This window comes from Lepisma saccharinum, chromosome 26 (assembly GCF_977018435.1).
Source record: "Lepisma saccharinum chromosome 26, izLepSacc3.1, whole genome shotgun sequence".
Classification (NCBI taxonomy): Eukaryota; Metazoa; Arthropoda; class Insecta; order Zygentoma; family Lepismatidae; genus Lepisma; species Lepisma saccharinum.
In genome coordinates, this window is record NC_139254.1 from 40,190,753 (window position 1) to 40,216,473 (window position 25,721).

Sequence of the window (25,721 nt, forward strand, 5' to 3'; positions counted from 1 at the left end):
GAAATTTTAACAACAATTTTGAAATCTACAAGGCTTATCTCTGTGACATAATTCCCCAGGATGCTGACAAGTTGTTGATTTGTATTCAATGCATCTATGATGCTCACTTGCATAATTTGTGTGGGGACATATGGGTTCTCTTCAAAACAAACAGTTCTGTGATTAAAATTATCTGAAAAATCTCTTGCATTTGTTTCATATATACTGTAGACAAGATACTGATTGTTTATATATTTTACAATATAATCTTCAGACATCTTGCAAGTGGGGGCAACAGAATATCTATGGGTTATATTTATATCTAGGCTTTCACTATTCTGTACAGTCAATATGTTGGGAACAAAAAATTCATTCTATACCTTCAATCCTGTTTCTGCTCTATTTCTGCACTCCCTGCTGTCCCTGCTGTGTCTGTTGTTTCTGCTGTGTCTGAAAATATTTTTAATTTAAATAATTGTTTCCCACAATTGTTTCCCACAATTGCATCTTCTGCTAAGATTATTTCCACCTAGAATTTTTGCAATACAATCAGAATCACAATCTTTGAATTTTTGTCTTATAAAATACATTATAATCTCATTCAGGTATATATGTTTAGAGTACAACACACAATCAGGATCAAAATCATCCCCACTATACAAATGGCCAGCATCTGTTGTGACAAATTCAATATCATTATAAATTGTATATATTCTAAATTTGTAATGCATCCAATTCAAGCTTGGATATGAATCAATCCTCATCCTATGCTCTGAAAACAATATTTCAGAAACTTGATGATGCATCTGGACAGGTTCCAGGGGGCAGAATTTGTCACAACAGATAGTGGAATGTTGTACAGTGGTGCAGATTTCAATCATCACCTGTAATATTTTGATGCAAACAATTCTCAGATGTTGAACATGATTGAGATAATCATGTATCTTCTTCAGCAAAAATTAAAAAATTGCAGCATTGGGTGCTTTAATAGGATAATAAAAGCATGAAATGTATTTACAGAGTGTGAGTGCGGGAAACCACTAAGCTGCATGCCTCTGCTGTTGAGATAACCCAGCCTAACATTTAAAATATTATTTGCAGGTTGATTCAAGATGCAAACATTTTTTGTAAAAAAGGTTATTTCCAAATACATCAAATCCAAATCTCTTGTTCCTGAATTTAAATTGAGATTCTGAAAATTGTAAAGTGTATTGTGTGCTCCATGATGCTCACATAATTTGTGGAGAGGCATTTTATATCCTGTTTCTGGTGCACAGGGTCTAGCTCCTGGTCTAGAAAATTACAAAATATGGCCTTGCAATCTAAGTTATACAGGGCAATCACACAAATATTTCCAATCAATTTTGTTTGGAAATGTTGATGACTGTGCAGAACAAGTATAAGAGAAATATTGCATGTTATATTTTCTATGGCATTTTGGACATATTTTTGTGAGAATTCTGCTTTTATCTGGATTACAATTCTTTTGGTGCTTAACCCAATTGGGGCTGGATATATTCTCATTGCATTGATTACAATATTTTTGATTCGGCATTTTTGTTGTTGGTTTATTATATAACATTTCTTGGGATTCAAATCAAAATTCTATGCTTAATAAAAAATATCAGTTGGGTTCAGCAGTGTGTTTTGTATATTTAGTGTGTGTGTGTGTGTATGTGTGTGAATATTTTTGGTTTCGGTATTTATATAAAATTTCTTGGGGTTCAAATCAAAACTCTATACTTAATAAACCTATGACAGGTTGTCAAAAATTCTGTCTATTAAATCAAATAGATTTGTAATTCAATTTATATAAATTTGCAATATTTTTGTGTTTAAAAAAATATGAGCAGCACTGCAACAACACACCCTTACTCTTCAACAACTCTCACAATACTGGCTGATATGCAATGCAAAATCTCTTTATATAGCCTAAGCACAGACCGCATTGAAAGCATCTGAAACAATAAGCCAATCAGAATATAACACATGTCTAATAATTTATTGCTTAATATTGGGTAATAATTTGTTGCAAAACATGATGCAATATAAATAAACCAGAAATAGGCCACAGGTGGACCGGAAGTAGGCAAACCGGAAGTTAACCGGAAGTGGACCGGAAGTGGACCGGAAGTAAATATGTGTGTGTGTGTGTGTGTGTGTGTGTGTGTGTGTGTGTGTGTGTGTGTGGATGTGGGTGTGTGTGTGTGTGGGTACGCAGATATATTCTTCTTAGGACCGGCGTATCTTTAAACACCTTTCTTAATGGGACCAAAAAAATTGTTGGGACTTTTTGCCGGTCCCGACAGCGAGAAGGCCATTTCGAGACTCCTGAGAGCCCTTGCGACCTGTACGCGAAGTATTTCGAAGGTACCAAAAAGTTCATATTTGTTGGATTAGTGTTTATGTCGCTGTGTTACACTCTGCCACCTGCTGGTGAAACCTGGTACCTTCAAGGCTGTGTAAAACTGTGGTGTTTAATCGCATCTCTTGGTACCGTGAAGTGTGGGTGTGTAAAATCTTGGATCTATTTCGCATGTATTGGTACCGAACATCGCAAGGGGTTGAGAGGCAAGGAAAGGTTCGTTCGGCGGCCGCCGGGATTCCCCGCTCGCCTGGCCGTCCTGTTGCTCCCGAGCTGTCAATGTTGCCAACTTAAAACTTTGGAACCAAATCTGTTCTTCTATTATACTTTATTCCTATACTCAAACAATACTCTACAAGATAATTTCTTCCTCCAAATGTGACTTTTTTATGTATCCATAATAAATTATCAGTTGGTTTTAATATAACACTAGTAAATGCACTATAAATGCATTTCTAAAGCACATTTTCTTCCATTGCCAAGAAACAAATAGCAGAGTTTTCAAACTTTATTGGTAACTTCTCGTTACTTGTTTCGGTCATGCTGAAGAAAAATGAATTGATAACGAAATAATAATATTTTTTTAAAAAAAAATAAGAATGGAGATTTCTGTTCAAAAGTGACAATCGACGGGGCAATAGGGGTGGGGGTTATATCGAAATGACAAGTGACACAAGTACCTTGGTCTATATGCAAGTCTTCTCATATCCGCCAACAACAGACCAAGACGACATGATGCATAACATTCATGGAACTTTCAGACCGAAGTGGAAGGCGACAAGTGACACGTATCGCTTTGAGACAATTGCAACACTAATGAATTCAACATTTCGAAACAAAGCAATGTGACAAGTTGCACGTCTCGCTTATTACTTCCGTGTTGCACAGAAGGTGCAGTTTCTAAATATCGTGAATTATGTCGCATCGTTCTGGTGTTCGGGCTTTCGCATTTTAATGCTTTCTGATGGACTAAAGTGGTCCGTGTGTCTTGTAACTTGTCACTTCGATGTGAACCTTAATTGTCACTTGCCGCCGTTTTGTGATACTTGTTCCCTGTAGCTTCGGTTTGAAGTCTCTCCGTAAGAAACCATTCAACGCGCGGGTACGACCCCAGACGGGAGAAATACGGCAACGCTCATTGCGAGAAACACGTAAGCGACACATGGTGTTTGTCGTGTCGCATTGCTTCGAAAACGACGCACGGGTCCAGGGATCGAATCCTGGCCTGGGCATAGATGTTTGTGAGTGTTTATTCATCAATTTCATCATGTCATCAGTCATCCCCATCTTCGCAAATTAGTCAAAAGTGGCATAAAAGCGAAGTAAAATATAGCAAAATAGCATTGGTTCAAATATTTCATTTATATTTTATCGAATATTTCATATATATATAAACGCTCATACTAAGAATAACAGTGTGTACAAACTAAGGGGTCCATACCAAAGTAACAAGCAACACGCACCTCTTAAGAATATAAGCAAGCATTCAGTGCAGCTGCGCTACCAGAAGATGCCACCAGATTAGAACGACGCAATGTGACTCGACATGTGCACCTTGTCATGTCACTTCCAAACGTCACATATACTTTTGAGTGTTTGTTTTCAAGTTATATGCTTCGCTTCTCACTTTGGTCTGGAAGCTCCCTAAACTCGTACAGGATTCGAACACAGAATCCCCAGTGTAGAGCACGGAGACAAGTGTTTATACGTCTAAAAGCTAACTGCTTGGTCTGAGTCCTTAACTTCAATGTAGTTCTTTTTCTAAGGACCGTGTTTGGCAACACTGTTGTTTTATGCGATCCACCTCTGCGGCCACTGCGCCGTGCATGAGTTTTTTTGCTACGTTGCCACACTTTTTGTCGTCTTCACTTCCCGCCCTCTCTGCTTAAAGTGCGACTTGAAAAGTTGATAAGCTCCTCACCTGACAACGTCGCGGGGGAACACAAGTACGCTCCCCTCTTGCAGAAAAGGATCAACGCGACTTGCTAAGCTGCCCGTTATCACGTTCATCTATCTCTCCATTGCGTATCAGCTTCACAAAGCAGGAAACACATCATTTCGTATGTTGAAGTTGATAGAATTCCATTTAAGTTACATTCTGTGTCCTGCTCTTGTTGTCGTGTTGTTTATGTGCGTGTATTCAAGAGAAAATATAAATAGATAACATACAAATTCTTACGCATGGATATTCGAATTATTATATGCGTATCATCCTTAATGCACATTCTTACTTACCTAAAACAACAGAGAGGACAATGAAATAAGGGTATCTTTGCTAATGTTCTACAACAGACAACTTTGGGGAAAGGGGAAAACCTTGAGTAGAAAACATTGATTTTATTCCTATATGATAAATAATGCATGGAAACTACACCATGTACTTACCATCTACGATCATAAAGAAAATATTAATTCCATTAATTTTAAAATGACAAGGTAAAAAAAAATACTCTTCCCGTTTCTAAACGTGAATAATATGTAGATGTTTATTTGATTGAGATTAAAATAAATTATGTAATAAAATAGAGGGTCAACAAAAAATTCAGTTTTAGTAAAAGGAAGCGTGTTCATTTCCTTAGTGTGTCTTTATTGAGACAATATTTACGAAGTTACACAAACAAGTGTACTTAGGGGAACAGCGAAGCCCTAGGCAGAGGTTATGCCATTAAAATGTGTGTGGGCGAGTGCTACAAAAGGTAAAGTTCTTTCTTGTGCATCTTACGGTGCTACCTTTCAAGCAGAAGATATGGCTCCACACATTCTCGATCACGGCCGTACTGCGGGTGATATTGTCAACAGCACGCTCCGTTGAAGGGATAGTAAAAAATGAAAGCTATGTAGTTAAACTTCCCCTTAAAACGGTATATGCGGTGGAGCCATATAGTGGTTCGGAACCCACTTTAAACTGTGGGTCCAGTCCCGATTAGCCTAACTGTGCATAAAGTGGAATTAAAACAGCAAATCAATCGATCAATCAATCAATGCGTATATGTTCTCATTCAGTAAATTCGACTCGATTGTAGCCGCCGGCCCTCATGGAGAAGTGGTTCGCACATCGCGCTACGTCACCAGGGGTACCGGGTTGGAATCCCGGCCTGAGCGTGGATGCTTGTGAGTGCCCATTCATCAATTTCATCATATCATCACTCATCCCCATTTTCTCAAATTAGCCAAAAGTGGCACAAAAAGCGAAGTAAAATAAAGCAAATCAATCGATCAATCTATTGCAACTGACCTTCGTGGCGGAAAGGTTAGCACAGCGCATTACGACTCTACTTGAGTGTTCCTTTGTGGGCGCTCTTCATCAATTTCATCGTATCATTACTCATCCCATCGTTTCGTCTGGACAATAGAGAAAGAAAAGCGACGCTAAATAATAATATTCAAATCAAATCAACTGTATTGTAATATTTTTTTTTCACCTTCCGGTCTGCATGAAGGAGTAGCTACGAAGCCAGAAGCCCTAATTGAAAATCCTGAGTAAGGCATAGATATACCATTGTGTTCGTTCTTTCATTTATTTCTGCATTCCACCATTAATGCTCATTAACGATTAACCGAAGAAAAGCAATTCAGATTAACGTTAAAGGCTATACGTTGCATTTTTCTGTCGCTTCATTAATGTTTACCATTTCACTATCCTAGGGTATAATTTTAGTTAAGCAACGTAAGGAATATTTACATTCGAGACAATCCAAGGCATGGGAAGGGATAATAAATTCAAAATACCGTCTTTCGAAGCGTCACATATATTTTATGCAGTTGTGTTTGTACGTTGAGCATTTTATTGTTAGTTGATTTAGTTTATTTAACGTCGCATTTCTACCATTTCTGGCTAATTGCGAGGATGCAAATGAATGTTAGAAATGGATGAAGGGGCAAACATATAACGCAAACCCCATAGAGGATTATACTGATTGTGAATCCAAGCGCTAGAACCTCCTTCTTCTGCACAATGCAATCGAGGTTGTACTACGTGGAAGAGAGGTTGACATGTGGATGTATTGAACATTTTATTGTATTATAAATGTCAGATATACAATGTTACACTGTATCTAGGAAACTGTAATATATCAAGAGACAGCCACTCGGGATCACAGGATCATAAAATGTTCTGACAGAACTAAACTTAACTCTCTCCTAAGCAACTAGCATGTTTAATTCTTACAATTAGAATTCTAATCAGTGGCGACGATTAGGGGGAGCGAGGGAGGCTGTTGTCCCCTTATTTATGCCACTTTTGCCCTCACACTATGCTAAATCTTATGCACCAAAGTAAACTGTCCTTGCCCCTCCCCAGTTTTGGAACCCAATCGCCGCCACTGATTCTGACAATTCTACGTTGTTAGGTTAGGAGAGGAGATTTAGGGCTCTTAGCAACCAATTTTCGCTTCGTGTGCACGTCGCATTGCACCACGTTCTGCGCTCTCTTGTCAATGATGTGTGCTTTATTCTATGACATTCTGATATTGTCCTCGGATTTCTTACAACTTTTCATTCAATCCTCGATTTTTATTGCATACAACAATGTGTTCAATATTCACGATGACAACCTGCTACTGCTGCATTTGCAAACTGGAAGTAAGAAAATGCAACTAATTTTTACTGCTGTAATCTAATTTTGTATTGGTATAATTGTTACTTTCCCTTGCTCGTCCCTACTCTTCGCGGCCACTTGTCCGGCCTTCGAGGCGCCAAGCATTCCTCTCATGCTTGTTTTCCTCTGAAGTTCAAATGCTATGGAAGAATAAAGCTTTGAATTCAAAGTATTTAGAAGGAAAACGTTTAAGTAAAATTTGTATTTTATTCTAACGATATTAATATAAATAAATAAACTACATAAGCATGTGTAGAATAAGTGAATTAACTTAGATAAACAAGTTACTTTTCCTGGATATTCAGGTAAAGAACTAAAGAGTTGTTGCAAGTCACTACCGTCAACATATTATGCGCCGCTCAGTGTTGTGTTTTCTAGCCTATAGCTACGCCGAACAACCGATTGGGAATTTTAGGTTTAAAATGAAAGCCTTAACCTCCGAAAGTATCATATTAATATGAATGATTAATATTAGAAAATGAATGAAACTCTTCAACAAAGTTTTAAACAATATAATTGTAGTTCTAGAAACCTACAGATTAAATTCTATTCTTACACAAATATCCATACTTTGAAACATATTTTTATAGAAAGAAATCACGGCTTTTCAACAACACTTTTAATGTCAGTTAAAATATAATGATATTTTCAATCACTTATTGACGCATAGTCGTAACGTAATTTCCTGAGAAATATGGTGTGAAAATATTAATTCCCCCACTTCTAAAGGTTCGACACTGTGAACGAGTGCGTTGAGTGACCGTACACTCCGAGTTCGAGTTGGTTTGAGTTGGTGTTTTAAGTCCATTTTATGCACAGTAAGGCTAATCGGGACTGGACCTACAGTTTAAAGTGGGATCCGAACCACTTGTGCCTCCACCGGGTATCGAACCGGGACCCCTTGATTACAAGGCAATGACGCTATCACTGCGCCATGCGGGAGGCCCACTCCGAGTTCGAGTCCCGTCAGCCTGGACGAGACGGTTTTGTGAGTGTCTCTTCATCCATTTAACATAATCATGATCCATCGTCGTGAATAGTCAAAAGTGGAAGAAAAGCGACGTAAAATAAATATGAGATACAAATGACTTCTAAACAACACTGGCCTGGAAGACGACAAAGCTTCGTATTGTCCATAAACTCCACAAATTAATCTCGCAGTCCATCACCCCTCCCCCCACTTCCCTTTTAAACAGGGGATCATTTGGTGGGGTTATAACTGCACAAATATAAGACATAAAATAGAACAAAGTTGGTTTCAGCGGTGACCAGTTGCACAGCAGCAGCTCCCTCAATGCAGGGAAGGGGGAGGCTAGGGACCTGGAAATGTTTTCTATGCCTTCAAATATTGGATAATTTCACATAAATATTTTTTACACTAACAAACCGGTCTAAATTGTCCGTTTTAACCCTAAATTGAGTGATTTAAATTTCCTCGGTCGGTTCACAATGAGAGCTTACCTTCATATTGAGTATATATGCTCTAAAAGAAGCAAAAGTTTAATGATGTGTAAAGGGTGTGTCGAATTGTGTTGTTCTCTTTGGCGTAGAATTCTCAACCTACGGCTCTATGAATGCACAAATTTTAAACAATATTCACTGTACAGCTTCCCTAACTGAATGTAATGTATTCGCTATATGTTATACGTCTAATAATAATAATAATAATAATAAATGCATGTTAACTGAATCAAGTTTTTTTCGGTATAAAGTGCCTTCGATCCCCAATAAATCTTAAATATCGATATTTATGTGTGAGACGAGAACAAAAAAATGCAGCTTTTTATGTGTTTTTTAAACTATGCTCACTTCGAGATTCTGTAATTAAAAAACTTGTGATCCAATCTTGACGAAATTTAAATACGTAGCTCTACTGGTTAATTTTTAATTGGAGTTCAAACTCGAGTCTCCATAATGTTTAACCCGACTGTAGACAATCATTCGCTCTCAGGCCATATGCCCTGAAAGCAGAGAAAACAGGAATGGCCTAGTCTCCCTTCTTTCCGTAATTTCAAGCGGCAACCCTTGAATCAGCCACGAACGGCGTCACCCATCCCCTCCCCTCCCTTGACGTCCCCTCGGACTCAAGCAAGAAGCACAGCGTCGGAGATCCAATTGCTTAAATGGGCCAATCTTGAGGGTGTCAAACAATTACCAAAATTCTGGTTTGAAAGATTGCGTTAATACTTTTTCACAATTTTCCGCGAAGTTTAGCTAAATCTAAAGAATAAACGCGATAATATGGAGTCATGGACATCGTGTTTGTACCTTCATAATGTTATCATTCCACCTCATTGTCTCGATTCAATCACGAAATAGACCAAACAAAAAAAATAAATAGAAGTAGCTATGTAAGGACATGGAACATTTTAATTGAATAGGTCGCCAATTCTTTCAAAAGAATGTGACGTGTAGAAACGTTTATATTACAATCGAAGCAAGCAAGAAATATTTTTTTTGCAAAATTGAGGGAAAAACCGGCAATTTTGGACAAATATTTAGTCTAAAATTTCTAGTAAAGTAAAAAGTTGTTAACCGTAAGTGGCTGCTGGGAGCTCAGAATGTTATCTTGATTTATTTGTGAGATGCAGAAAGTGCCTCGTCTGACCACCCACTTCCCCCAAGCACAAAGTGTGCCTATATAAAATGAGTTGGCATAATAGTCCTTCCATTAATACTGGCCATGGTTTGATTGCACATATCTCTCAGACATCTGTACTTAAACTGACTTGCAAAAGCGTTTTTGCATAATTTTTCTTTTACATTTGTTGAACAAAGAAAACTGGGAAACATTGTTAACTTTTCGACCATTTCTTACATTAACCTTTTGATTCCCAAGGCCATTTTCACATGTAACCCCCTTGTTCCCGAGCCGATTTTGAAAAAATGTAGGGTTTCAATTAAATGAGTGTAGATCGGAGGCTAATTGCCCTAGAGAGATGAGTGATATCCCGTTGTATGCGGAATGAACCAGAGATTCAGACTATATGAAATTTATGCAAATTCGGCGTATATGTGGCGATTAACCCGATAGGTAGAAAATGGGTGTAAAATAGAAATACATTGGAACTCTTAGTTTAGTATTAACATTGGCGATGCATGGCAACTGTAAGCACAAACATTCGTGTATTAGACGACCAAGATTTGAAATGTATGCTACTTTTCGAAGAATTCAATTGCCACTTTTTGCACAGAAAGGCTATTCGAGACTGAACCTACAGTCTAAAGTGGAATCCGTACCACTGTACACGTGTCCCCACCGGTATCAAACCCACGACCCCTTGACGCTATCGTTTTCGAAGACCACAGAAAAACGTTCTTTTCCCTGTATACAGTCAACGGGAAAAATTATAGCAGGCAAAATATCCATAGTTTTTCCATTATTTACTTTCCCAGACAGGGCTTTTTTTAAGAAGCTGTATTATTATTATTTTTATATATTATTTGAAGTATGGTTACACTTAAGCTTACAGTATTTTTACACGGGAAAATCACATTGAGCAACACAGAATTAATTAACATAATGATTAGCAATTTGTCTATTTTTACATTTGCCTTCGATTGTGCGCAAAACACAGGAATTCTGCATTTATCGCAAGTTACACAGGAAGAGCGAGAGAAACCTGCGAAGTGCTTCTACAGATAACATCTAAAATCAACACCGAGTGATTTCCCCCCATTCCTTGTCTGCGAGGGCGAGGGCGAGGGACTTAGTGGGCATTGTTGCCACTGCCTCAGAAACACATGCAGGTCGTGTGGGAAGAGAGAGAACTAAGAACGCCCCCTCCCGTGTTCTCTCTGCATTGCTTCACGAAACGTATAACAGAAATATTCTCAATATAATGTGTGTATACCAAGTTTATGCTTTAATGTTGAAAAATAACGTTATTTAAAAGCAGCGCAGTTAAGCATAAAAGATGAAGGTCTGGCAACCTTAGATACCGATGGAAGAGAAGCAAGATCGCCTGGTTGTCCTGTCTCCTGGTTGCAACCTCATACATTACAAACGCAAGCTGCAGAAAATGCAAGCTCTTCGGAAAAAAGTTTAGAAAACACTTTTGTTTTTATAATCAATCGGTCTACGAACCGAAGGCAATAGCAATTGAATTGAATGGTCATATTTCCACAACAACTTTACTTTTTACTCTACATTTTTTTTGTCTGAGAGCGTACCGGTGGTGGTGGGGGGGTCTGTATACTCCCCTAATACATGAGCAATATTCAAAGAACTTTAAATGCAGTATTCATTCATTCATTCATTAAGTATAAGTTATATACACGTGACTTACAAAGTACGAAATTACCTTGCATATAATTTTGTTGTGGATTTGTCACATTTTACATTGTTATAACAATTTTCTTCTGCGATAAACAAGTGCTTAGCTTTCCTTAAGTTGTCATTGAATATAAGTCAACCAAGGGGACAACCGAAATCCTCAGCATTATACCAACATGTGACACTGGCGACACCACACAAAATTAGATAAACTTCATAATACAATGACCTCGTACTCCAAACCAAACAATGCAATGCTCAGATTATAATACCAATAATATGGCTACCGTTCCAAGTATTTTTTTTGTGAAAGTATTGTGGATTATGTGGATTAGTAGGAGGTGAATGTAACTAATTTGTGCCGTCTGGTTAACCACGACGCGGATTTGACAGGGCGTGCAGAACGGTAGAAACGGGATATTTCCTGGAAGTTATCAAAGGTTCTGGTAAAATAATCGTCTGCAATAAGTAAGAAATATTTTTCCAAAGGGCGGAATCACAGCCTGATTTCCTGAAATTGCTGTTCTCTGCTTGCTTTCCTATACTCAATAATATGCAACTCACTATCACTACTATTCACGCATGTTGAAGAAAATAAGATTTAAATAAGATGAGGCATTTTGCCACCCCAAACTCGTGCACCCCAAGGTTCGGGATGAGAAGTTAACTTTAGGTCCAGCGCTGAGTAACTGAATGTAAAACTAAAATTACAGTCAAATAAATTCATTAAATGAAGGGCTCTGGTGTAAAACATGGTATGTGACATCTTACCATGTACATCTTACACGTACAATCTTACAAAAATGGTCAAAATGTCACAAACAGTTCAATTTGTTCTTTATACTTGATTTTTTTGCGATTTTCTTGTCACCTGAAGTGAAATGAAGGAAGGTTTTTTCACCGTAACACTGGATTGCTCAATACCCCTCGAAACGATCTCCTCTCAGCGGATGATAGTGCATGAGAACTTATGGGAGCGGAGAGGTCGAAGGGCAACGGGGGTATTTCCCCAACAATCTCTCTTTCAAAAGATCATTAACAGATCTGCAGTAATAGCAACGTATTCACAATTAAAGTGAAACAAGAAAGGACAATAAATATAAGAATGAAACGTAATTGATTTATATTAATAGAAAAATTAAACACAATGTTTTAAGTGTTACGCCGACATCCGTGGCGGGCGAAGTGGTTGTCGACCTCCGTGGCGAAGTGGTTAACAGAGCGCGCTACAACGCCAGGGGTTCTGGGTTCGAGTCCCGGGTAAGGCATGGGTATTTGTGTTCGTCCAGTTGATAAGAAACAAAGAAAAATGTAAGAATTGAAAAAGTGTAAAAGTGAGAAAAAGAGTGAATGGTGGGGGATACCTCCGTGTAGGTGTATTTCCTTTATATATATATATATATATATATATATATATATATATATATATGTATAAAAAAGTGGTTAGCATAGCGTGTTACGACGCCTGAGGTTCCGGGTTCGAATCCCGGCCTGGGCATGGTTATTTGTTAGTGTCCCTTGATCGGTTTCATTGTACATCAGCGATTTCCATCTTCGCGATTAGCCAAAAGTGGCAGAAAAGCGAAGAAAAATAAACCAATTCAATCAATCAATCTTTCAGCTGTTCCATAATAAAACGATTTCAACAATTTTGAGACTAATTGACATCTTTAACCACTTAGTAAAGAAATCAGTTTGCTACTTGATGCAAATCTGATATTTATAAATGTAAAAAGATAATTGCTTTAAATGTATTTAATAATGTTATTTTTAAATATTTAGTGATTTTGTAATTAGTAATGTTGTATTTAATTACGTATACATATTAGCGCACACGTGCGTGTAGATTAAGATCTTTCCCCCTCAAACAGTGATTTCACACCATGTACACGAAGCAAAAAGAAGAAGAGTCAGTATTGATTGATTGAGTTGGTGTTTTAAGTCCACTTTATGCACAGTAAGCCTAATCGGAACTGGACCTATAGTTTAAAGTCGGATCCAAACCACTATGTGCCTCCACCCGGCATCGAACCCGTTACCCTTTTATTACAAGGCGACGACGAAGAATCAATATGATGATGTTACACCCATATTCTGCCTACCGTTTCAAAGATAAGGGCCTCCGTAATTGTTTCATGCCCAACGCTGTCGCTTTGTAATCAAAGGATTCCGAGATCGAACTTTCATGTTTGCTTGGGGTAGATTGATCAGAGGCTCGAATCCCACTTTAAACTGTAGGTCCTTCCCTATTAGTCTGTCATGCAAAACGTGGACTCAAAACAAAGTTAAACCACAGATGAATGTGGTTTGACCAAAGTTTTGCTATGACACGTAGGCTATATTAAACGATGAAACAGCATTGCCCCCCACCCTTCACTCATCCGTTTTGCTTTGTAGTTCGCATGTATTGACTTCAATTATATCCTACTTACGTGGATGATGGGCAACGTTTGATGCACAGATATTACCAACGATGGCAAAAACGAAGTACGTAGTGACTAGCAGCTAATGCAAACGCAATTTTGCGTCTGTAGCTTTCCGACCGGGGTATGAGACTTCCTGGCGCCATTCTTTACTCCGCTGACGCTGCCAGCAAGGGAGGCCACGAAGCAAGTTGCACAGCATTAGCTATCGCTTGTGGCGTTCTGAAAGACCACTGTGGAAAGTAAAGAAACCCACCAAAGTGTGTTTTCGTTTTACTTTGTACAGTCAACGGCAAAGAAATGGTAGGCAAATTGTCCATTGCTATTTTCATTACTTTTTTATTGTACATCCTGTGCTGTTTTAAGGAATGACACTATGTTGGTTCGATGCAGGCATTGTTCTCTGCTTATTGACGTCATTATTTCAAGTCAGTATCATCACATTGTGTAATACAGACCGAATGAAAATGGTGGTGGGCAATTCGCCTACTGTTTCTTTCGCCGCTGAGTGTACAGTAGAACTGTTAAATACATTTATAAAATGATCAGAAAATACTTTAACTTTTGATCAATTCGTCTTTTCTTTTGAAAAATTCAGCTTGAGGCTATCCAACTACTCTTCTTTAGCCAACATATTTAAAGACGCTAAAAGCATGAAGCTTGTAGAAAATCATGTAACGATATTTCTAATTTGAAGCAAGTATATATGATAAAATATTTTGAGACCCTTTTTAATCAACGCAAAGCAATGTCCATTTTCTGCAGCGACCAGTTTATTCGTCCAAGAAACTTATGTAAGTTAATTAGACAACTAACCACTTCTACTCGTTCCTTTGGGCCGGCCGCAGAAGGTAGAGTGGTTAGCACATCGCGCTACGACGCCAGGGGCCCGGGTTCGAATCCTGGCCTGGGCATGGAAGTTTGTGAGTGTGCATTCATCAATTTCATCATGTTATCACTCATCCTCATCTTCGAAAAATTAGCCAAGAGTGGCACAAGAAGCGAAGTAAAGTAAAACAATATAATCAATGAATCGTTACTTTGGGGCAGGTAGGAGATTCAGTTCAGACGCGACAGAGTAATGTAAAACGGCGTCACCCCTAAATAAAACCGAGACGCAGTGCGATAATATTTTATTTCGCCCTTCTTTTGCTTAGATGTTCGACTATGCATTATGGCAATTGCCAGTGAGTCACTGATAAAGTAAAAACATAAATGGGAAGGATAATGACAGGTTGACGTGTGAATATACAAAATTATTGCTTTGGAGTACCTAAATGTAAAATCGTCGCGATTAAGAGAACAGGAAGAAAAGTTACGTAAAATATACAGTGCGTTCAATTTAAAATTGAACCCACCGGAAAAGTATCATGAGAGTAAGTATTCATTTCCTTGCCTCTTCGTTCGTTCCACACCAAGCTACGTGACTATTCAGCCGTCGTGTTACCATTACAAACAAAAAAATGCATTGCGTTAGGTATTCGTAAATGGGTGGACTGAGGTAGAATTTTAAATTGAACGCGCTGTAAATAACAGAGTATAAATAGTTGTTTATTAACTTTGGATTTTCCTTTTATGTTCCTTACGAATTTAGAAACAGTACCTGAATACTTTCTTCCGAAAGAAGCACTGCACAGGCACACAGCCTCCACATGTGTGCATATGTATAAGTGTGTGATTAGAAAATAAATATGAATGATAAGAAACGTTATACTTTTTAAAGATGGTGGAGTTATTGATTTACCGTTTACTTGAAAATACCGGAATCTCAGGTATTGGCAACACCGAAATATCGATAAACGGTACCTTCGCTATTTTCCGGTACTTTCTGCATCTTCGATGTAACCGGTATTTCGAGATATTGAACCCCGGTATCTAAAACTCACTCTATACTCGTAATATTCTGAGACTCACACTTGCAAGGTATAAGTTTACTCTCCAGCACTTGAAATGAGAAGGGAAAGGAAGGGGGGGGGGATTTATCGCACCCATAAGGAAAGATGAAGACATGGGACTGGATCGCAATTCTGGCATTCATTGCAACAACTAGGGTGATGTTTTAGCCCCATTTAGCTCTAAATGAGTATCACCTCACTTCACGTCACGAAGTCTCCGGGGTGTCACTTCGCGAGGTTTTCTTTCTCCTGATAGCAGAGGGAGCTCCTTTTTTAGTTTTACCTTGAGACGGGGCAAAACGAGCCGACATCTGGGCAAAGCATGTCAAGCTGTTGATCACGTGGCCTCGGGTTAGAATCTCGACCGTCCCCCAAACTTTACGTTGCAGAGAAACGAATGGCAAACGCGGTAGCAAGAGAACCAACAAAACGCACGCATTTATGTAATAAATAGATTTTCATCTAAAACTTGTTAAATGTTTAAAAACTCATACTTGACTGATCGAAATCAAATTATTTCAAGGATGGGGTCGACTTCTCACTTGATCACTCTTTTGGTTTGCCTCTAATTGTGGTCATCCATTCTTAACTTACTTATTTCTTTATTCCATTCCTTTTGAAGTGTGGCCTCCCCGATGGCGCAGTGGTTGCGTCGTCGCCTTGTAATCAAGGGGTCCCGGGTTCGATACACGGTGGAGGTACAAGTCGTTCGGATCCCACTTTAAACTGTAGGTCCAGTCCCGATTAGCCTTACTGTGCATAAAGTGGACTTAAAACACCAAATCAACCAATCCTTTTTAAGTGGAGATGAGTGGAGTGTCAGGAAATTTCGTTAGAGGACGCAGTTGCGGGTACAAGAAGTGCCAAAATTTGAGGGGAGGCAACTACCCCCACGCCCCCATAATCACCACCACTGTGTATAACCCTATTCTGTTTAATATTATTAATAATAATATGTTAATGTAATTTCCCTTGTTCACCAAGAAGTGATTCTACGACTGATGGCTAGAATCTACGATGGTTTTGTTTTTATATAATCCGCTTTGTGAGCTAATTACTTCATTTTCTTGTGGTTAACTTGCTGGTGTATATAGTGCACCGTAAAGCAGGCAAAATTAAAAAAAAAATATCCTGTAATGGTTGCATAATCGGGGTATATTTAGTGCTGCTGAAACTATTGATTAATTTGGTTTATTTTTCTTCGCTTTTCTGCATCCTACGGTTACTTGCGAAGTTGAGGATGAGTGATGATATAGCCTAATGAAATTGATGAAGAGACTTTCACAAACACCCATGCCCTGGCCAGGACTCGAACCAAGGACCCTTGGCATCGTAGCGCGCTGTGCTAGCCACTCCGCCTCGGAGGCCGGTTGCTGAAACCATCGATAGATGGGATCCGTTATCTGTACTCGAAAATATGACCTCTAAATATCGATATACTGAGACCCGACATTTTCGGTATCTTCGGTAACCAACATAAAGTACAAAGTACTCTCTTTAATGGTGACATTCATTTACCTATATCTTGTAAGGTTGAGTAGTGGAGGCACTAACGTTAGGACCTACGAGAATATTTTTGCGCGTCTGTATTTATTTTTTCTCATCTACCAACCACTTCGACTCATTGTTATCTTTGCGATAGAGACGGCCGAAACACCGCTCTAAATTGCAATTGATTTTGTAATGTTTAAAAATGTTATAAAAATAAATATAACTATATCCATGTCTATATGTCCCGTTTTTTTTTTATTTTAGAAATCTCGCAACCCTACTTACAGCGAAAGAGGGAAACTACGTTCAAAACGTAAATACTCTCGTGTAAAACGCTAGTAACAACAGAGAAGTAGGGGAGAAACATTTTCAGCACTCGGAACTCAATATTTCACATGCATGTACTACATGAGAAGCAGCAAATTGAACTTTCCTAAAGGATAAATGGAAAATCTGCTGCTACAAGGGTTCTCTGGGTTCTACTCTAACTCCGCGCTATTAATTCGAGGAGACGATTTTCTTCACATATTGACTCACATGCTAGTCATTCATGAAAATCCGCGCTTTTAGTAGGTCATTCCCAAGCAGTGACATGAATAGATATTGTTATTTTTTAACCTTAAAATTCAAGAAGCTATTTTCTAATGAATCATTTCTTCCTTTGCTGTTTATATTAGTGCAGTTATATAATAATTATAATAATTGAAAAATTATAATCATTAATTAAAAGGGAACCAACTATTGCACCAGTGTTACACACAAATTTTATCATTTACTAAACCTCAAAGTAATATGTTAATATTGAATCAATGCTTTTTCTTGTTCACATCACATCACCTCCATATTAGCCGCGATTGAGGGGTGTGCGAGGCCCTACACATGGTTTGATATATTCTGATAGATAGTCTGGTCATTGTTAAGAGACTAAACAAAATGCAGGACTACATTTAGAATATAATCCTTACATTTGCACCTTTAATCACTGCCACAGGCACTGTAGGTGCAATGCGTATAAAGTGTGTTTACAACACGCTCCGAGACGTTTGCCGGAATCATTTCAAAGGGTGTGATTTCGCGCAAACAATTGTGGGGGAAGTTGTTGGCTGAATATCATCCAATGGAAACAGCCGCTGAGGCTCTAATGGTGATCGAACGCCGGACCGCATCATTACATGTGTTAACGTTACCACTACGCCATTGGGGACAATTGCGATAGCAGACAACATTCACACCATTTCGCCATCTATATTTGCAGTTGAAGTTAATTGTACAGCGAGCTTGAACGATATTGGGAGTACTGTTTTCTCAACCAATTGCCCCCATGCACACTCCACTGTTGCTTGTGAATATAGCCTAAGTGTTCACTCATTTACAACCGAAACCGAAACTCGAGCTCTCAGCGACAGAAATCCAGACGTTTTGGCGCCTGAAACAGACGTTCGTTGGATCCTGCATTTCTACAGTCGTGGCCTTTGTCCCACTGCTTTGGTTGCGATGAAGTATTTTGACAGGTTGCAGTCGTTCGCAGCAGGATACATGCAAGGCTTAACAGAAGAATGTTAATGATATGCATATGATATATAATGGTGATTAATTATTATTCGGAAATTAATACATGATTTATCTTCTGCAGAGTGTAAGAATTTTTTCTTCCGATAAAATTAACAACAACGAAATAATAAAAAAAAAAATATTTAATCAGAAATCAACAAAGTGAATAACAGCGATTGCTTTTATTTACCTTTTGATATATTACCAAAGCAATTACCGACTTTTTTTTAATACTGCCGATAATGTGCGTAAATGCAGTCAGTACCCCTTCCCCCAAAATGATATGTTTACTGTCTCTTTATATATCTCTGCCTCTAATAAGTTCTTTATTTGCCACGTAATACAGATGAAACTGACATAGGAATTCGAACCCATAATTTATTGTGCTAAGATAATGAGTCAACCGACATTTAACAATCGTTACTTCCTTTATCTTTCCAGGCAGTCATAGCCGAGGTATATAAAACAACGTTTCGATTATAATTCTGTTGGTTAAAGTTGGATAGTTTTTCGTAAGTAACGAAAACGCTTTTCTCGTTTACGAATAGCACCTTTCAGTAAAAAAAAAAATACAGATTGATCGATTTCGTGTTTTAAGTCCACTTTACATACAGTATTCACCGGACTAGACCTACAGTTTAAACTGGAAACCTAACCATGTTATGCCTCAACTGGTTATCGAACCCAGGACCCTTTGATTACAATATATATATATATATATACCATATATATATATATATATAAGAACACAGTAATAGGATGAGAAAGAGTGCCACAAGGACGGATAAACTCTAATAATGGAGAGAGAGAGAGTGTATATTAGGGTGATGACTTTTTCATTTTTTTTCTCAAAAATTATTTCCTGTAGCACAAATAGATGAACTTTTCGCTATTAATGACTAAAATGATGTATATTCCATTGAAATATTGAAAAAGGTCACGCGCAAATCATTTTTAAATTTTATGTATGCCATTTTACCATTTCATAAAATTGTATTAACAATATTTATATATAATATAATTCAGCAAACGGAGTTGTGCAATAATTTATGCACCAGAGAATTGTATGGAATATTCCAGAAAATCATAGAACGCTGTGCGCCGTCCGGTCGGACTGAGACGTCACGGTGACGTAATTACTCTGGAAGCTTCTGTACAGTACTAAAATTTTCTTCAGCTGTTACGCAGTGTGGTATAAACTGCTATATAAGCGAGGTGTTCAAAGCGGGTAGTTGAGTTTTAATTAGATTAATTTGGTGTCAACATTATTATTGCCTTATTATAACTATTGCGCATTATCCAGAGTATATTATAAAGAAATCATTGTATTGTTTGGTGAGCTACATTAAACTCTCTCGCTAATTATAATTAAGCATCTAATATATTATTAGTGTTTGTCTTTTTTTATTTTCTATAATTTTTTTGCTTGTTTTTAAATAAAATATATGGAAATTCAATAACAGTTTCTTTAATTTGTTACGTATTTAATATTTACGTTAAAGCCTTTTCTACTTCAGTTCCTGAGTAGAAGACAACATGTCGTTGAAGAGGAGCTCTTCTAACACGGAGAAGAACAAGTAAACCTGGACAAAGAACTTATTCCAGTTTCAAGCGCCATCAAGAAGAGGCAACGTGGTAATTTATGAAGCACCCTTGCGTGAACGGAGTCGCATGCCCCTGAAAAGCCACGTCATTGGACGCTTCAAATTTCTTGAATCCACTGCCAAAGAACGGAGAGAGAGGATCGGTCTAATTGCTGTGGAGCTTAAAGCCCTATGGAGCAAAACATTGAACTTCCCGCATGTATCTGATCAAGCCATTTGTGCAAAACTAGCAAACGTTCTGAAACACTATGAGCGATGCAGAAAGAAACAACATTTTGATTCATTGAATGAACTGTTTGACGTGACCAAGTTGAAAGGCGAATGGATGTGCAAAGAGGATGAGAACCTCTACAAACTGCAAATTGAGAGCAAGGGCCACGTTGGTTATTCCAGTTGCAAACGTGCTAGTGCAAAGACCATCCACCCATCCAAGCGAAAGAAGGCAATGGAAGCGACTGTGTCAACACTTACCAGCTCAGCGCCACCTGATTGTTCCGACAGTTACACGGACTCATCCGACAACAGCAAAGACAGTCCTTGGGAGGATGAGAATGAAGCATCAACGAGCACAAGGAAGCATAACCCAACAGGCATTGCAAGACGCCATGTTACCAGCTCAAAGCTGTCGTCCCACGGAGCAGCAAAGGTGTGCCGCCAGCTTTCTGGTGAGGGCATTGAAATCCCAACCCCATGTCAGTCAGCAATCCACAAGGCTATCTACACGAGAGCTGCTCAGATGAAGAAGCACTTGGTGAGCACGCTTCATCTGGGGAAGTGGAGCATACCTTTGACGGCAAACACAATGTTCGAAGAGAAAGGTCACCCCAAACCCAAGTTCATCAGTTGCCAGCACCATGTGCTGGATAGCGTTCTTTGCGTTGTCATGGAAGATGAGCTCCATGGTTCGACTAAATCACCAAACATCGAGTACTTCTTTGTGCAGGATTTGATGAGCAATTATGATAAATTGAAAGCAGCTTTGAGCAACGGTAAAACTGAGATTAAGGAAACAGGCGGCTGGAGAGACGACATGAAGTTTCTCTACCACTTCACTCGTGTCTTCCGTCACTTCACTGACAGGAATGAGATCCCCTTCGTGAAGTTTCAACAGATCCCAAACATCAGCAATGCACGATGGAACTCTCGTGCCATTCTAGCCCTTCTTGCGTTTATTCTGATGCCTGAAACTCGGAACAGACTGCGTAAAATTTGTTCATTCATTTCCTACTCATGGGCTGACCATTGGTTCAGTAGTCAATTGTTCCGCGCTGAAGATTTTGATGAACTATCTGCAGTTCTGAATGACTACCCAACAGGTCTCAAATGCTTGAAAACCCACTGGAAAACAGATGAATCTCCAGTCAACATTGCAATCTCCAATCACAGCAACCAGTCCTGTGAGCGTGCGATCAAAGTTATGCAAGACTTGCACGACTTCTGCCGCAACAAGGACAACCTCCTACTGAGATTCATCCTGTCCAATGACATTATCGTGAATAATTGACTTCCTTGTATGTTTGATGACCCTATAAAATGTTGCATATATGTGACTCTAAAGCTTGTGTTCAATTTTATATCTGCTTACAGTGACTTCAAAAAATGGGCAAAAAAACTGATAAATAAAATTTTTAAAATCATTTTGTACGTGAGGTTTTTTTATCTAATCACCTTGAAAGTAAGATTTTATCTAATCTTTAATGAAAGCTCATCAAAATATGATACAGGGAAATGAGGTTGTAAAAAAGTCATCACCCTAGTGTATATATAGCCTATATAAGTTCACAGAAGAGAAACAGTGTACAAATTACTTTCTTTTGGTCTATAAAACAACCGATATTAACACACCTTCAAAAAACAGCTTGTACATATGAAGCAAATTAAAATTGATATGTGAGGGCATAGTAGTGCGCACGCGGGTTGCCAGTGGTGCATGAACACCTCCAAATGCGTCCTCAAAAAATTAAGAATGTAGAAACAACCATTACAATAATGAAAATAATGTATCCCCTGCTGTCTTGAAATTTGAATTTTAATGGTCGGACCTTTCTAAAGGAAGAAGAGTGAAACGACTTGCAGCCAAAGATATCCCCTTCCCTATATTTAAGCTGCTCTTCCCTATCCTCTTCTCTACTCTGCTTCGTAAATAAGGAAAGTGTCGTGAGGCTAATGTTCCTTTCATTTTCGTCAGTTAATTTTTGAACACCCTGTGCACCTTTACTTTTCCATCCTTCATATTTTCCTTTCTGACACTGCGCAGCATATCGTGTAAGTAAATATCTTCTAAATGCAACTCAAATTTCGCAAATTCTTCTTCGCTCATTCTCGCGCAAGATTTATGGTACCACTTTTTACAAAACTACATTCTATTGCCCCAGCATTCAAGTGTTTTATTCCAGTCTATTTCGGCTGCTTCGTCCTGAGACGGAGAGATCGACGTTCGTACCACTGACCTACTTGTCGCTAGCTCGCTAATCCCCTACAGCTGCAACGAAAAAGCCTGCTCACAGGATCAAACAATACAATTCTTTGTCATTTTCTTACGTAGAGCACAAATATTTTACACACAAATAATCCTATCTTAACTTATTATTAATACGATTTCTTAAGTTGAATGTATTATCTCAACAAATAACCAGAAGGATATCCTGGGTCCAAGGCACCAAGTAAGGTTATACAAAATAGAATCTAAGTTGAAGTTTTATTGTGGACTGACGTCAAAAGCAAAACATTAAATAAAACCGACCGTGGATTTTTATATTTAAATTTATATGTATAATTATACATACAGGGTGGCTCAATAAGTCACTTAACACCCTCGGTACAAGGCCACTGCGACTGGAACGTGAAAATAGCGATGACCAATCGTTGCCTGGCCAAGGGGGAACCACATTGACGTCATCCGCATGGTCGGCAGCCATCTTGATGTTCGCCATCTTGAATTCAACTTCAAAAATTAAAATTGGAAGAGGGTCATGCGACAAATCAAAATGGGCTAGAATTTCACCAGGAAAACAACTGTGACATTTGTTTTCACATAACTTTAATTGTTACAGAGTTAACAATACCACAAAGTTATGGCTCAATAAGTCACTTAACACCCCCAGTACATGGCCACTGCGTCATGGAACATGAAAATGGCGATGACCAATCGTTGACATGCCAAGTTGGAACCACATTGACGTCACCAGCATGGTCGGCAGCCATCCTGATGTCCGCCATCTTGAATTCAACTTCAGAAATTTAAATGGGAAGGAGGTCGTGAGACATATCAAAATTGGCTAGAATTTTACCAGTAGTTTTCATTTATTTCCCTTTAGTGCGTGTGCGGTATTTGTGTGGTATGGTGAAATGCATTTTGCAAGTGGCAGTGTTTTTTTTAAAAAGAAACTAAATTTGCAGCATAATTTTTAATCAGATGTCTATATCTTAAAGATATAGTGGAATTAGTGGAAGTGAAGTATCATGATAAGAAAACTCTTAATAATAATAATGTCGATGCTGCCCAAAACAAGGAACAGTCAACGAATGTTATCAATCCCGCTCTGCCTGGACGACAAACGGGGCTTTGGCTTCTAGACTCACAGTCAGTCTGTCTTTTCCGCACTGCCCATGCGTATTTGTCATTGCCCTTGCATTAATTTCATCCTAATCTTCGCGATTGGCCAAAAGAGACAGAAAATAAATCAAATCAATCAGAAGAAAAGAGCAGCAAATGGCTGTGCCTTTCCCAAATTGAGGATTCATATGGCAAGTCTCGCATATAATATGAAGGTTAGAATGAATAATGAAACAGTTTGTTGGAACACACACAATTTCATGTCCAGGTTCTATCCAGGATGCGAAACTAGGACACCAAGTTTTTTTGCTCGTTACGCTAACCATTCAGCCACAGAGCCGAACTAAGGGTCCCGGGTTCGAATCCCGGTCGGGCTTGGTTGTTTGTGAATGTCCATTCATCAATTTCATCATTTCAATTACTCATCCCCATCTTCGCAAATTAGCCAAGAGGCACAAAACGCGAAGTAAAATAAACTAAATCAAATAAAAAAAATAAAAATAAAAAACAGAGCCGAACTGAAATACTTTGTATTTGGGCGAGTGATTCCCGACACGTAAATGATACAACTGGGAAGATAAAAAGAGACTGTTGCATTGGCGCCTTCAAGTCTGGGCAGAGCATTCAACCATATCAGTATAAATCACTCAACTTGAATTTGTGGTTTCAGGGTGAATAGTAAGCAAGCCCATACTTCCGGTCATTCTGTCTGTTTCTGTCCTCCAACTTAGAGCTATGCGTGTGTAACATAGTGTTAATGCGCAGGGACATGTGAAAAATGCTAAAGTTGGGATAACCGTTACAATAATAGAAATGATAATTGCATTATGGTGGATTAAGGGTGTTGTTTGTTAACTGACTGTCGCAATTACAAGTATGGAAATTTAAATCTTTGTAGTTAAGTAAAACTCTTGGTAAAATATTTTATATCTTCATACCAATGGCTAATAATGTATTTAAACGCGTCGTTTCTCAACGTATGGAGCGCGACCCACTGCTGGGTCCCGAGAAGGCGTTTGGTGTGTCGAGAAGTCGGGCTCGAAAATGTATTTTTTTGTGTCTCAAACACTTATTACATTTTAATTACTAAGATACATTGTTTAACAACTTAAATTCAACTCTTGTTGTACGAAGTCTAAGCTCTTCATGTCTATTACTTGCGCTCTACCATCGCTTTTTGCCGGCATCTCTCAATTTCATCATGCGTGTTTAGATAGACTAGAGTAAATTAGTCTTTTAAATCACATATTTACTTTTCTTGAAGAAAGTATACGTAATTTCATTACGGAAATGTAAAAGAGGGCTTCTTAAAGTACTCGATGTTAGCAAAAGTATGATTTTAAACTGGGTGCACACCCCTTCAAGTAATTTTGCCGGCGGCCAAACTTGTGTGTCCCGTGAAGTGTAATATCCTTCAAGGTGGGTCCCGAACTGAAAAAGGTTGAGAACCATTTACTTAAAGGTAATATACCTAGATATTAGTATTTTCTGTTTGAGACATCACAGAGTGCGAAGGGGCGGTTTTTTAAGGACTGCTGAATTCGCCGCATTATTCCTGCAAGGGAAAGTGTGGGGATATCGTATTGTATCCATGTACATAAGAAGCGCGAACTTGAAGTTTCCTATGGGATATATTAAAAATTAATTGCAACCCCCTCTCCTCTACCGCCAATAAATCTTTGGCACGCTGCTACCACGGGTCTGTACTCTAACTTTGCGCTTTTAGTCAGAGGAGACGCGTTTCTTCACACACTCACTCACCTAATAATTCATGAAAATCCACGTTCTTAGAATGTCATTCCCAATCAGTGACATTGCGAATGGAAATCCGGGAATATAGCTCGCGTACTTTGAAACGGTGTTCATTGAAAATAACCCATTAAGCTTTCACGTTGAACGGTGCTGAAACTTGCGTCAAAATTTACGTCTTGTCGAATTGTATTACTCGTCCCCATCTGTTGCCACATCGATGACGATGCAATCG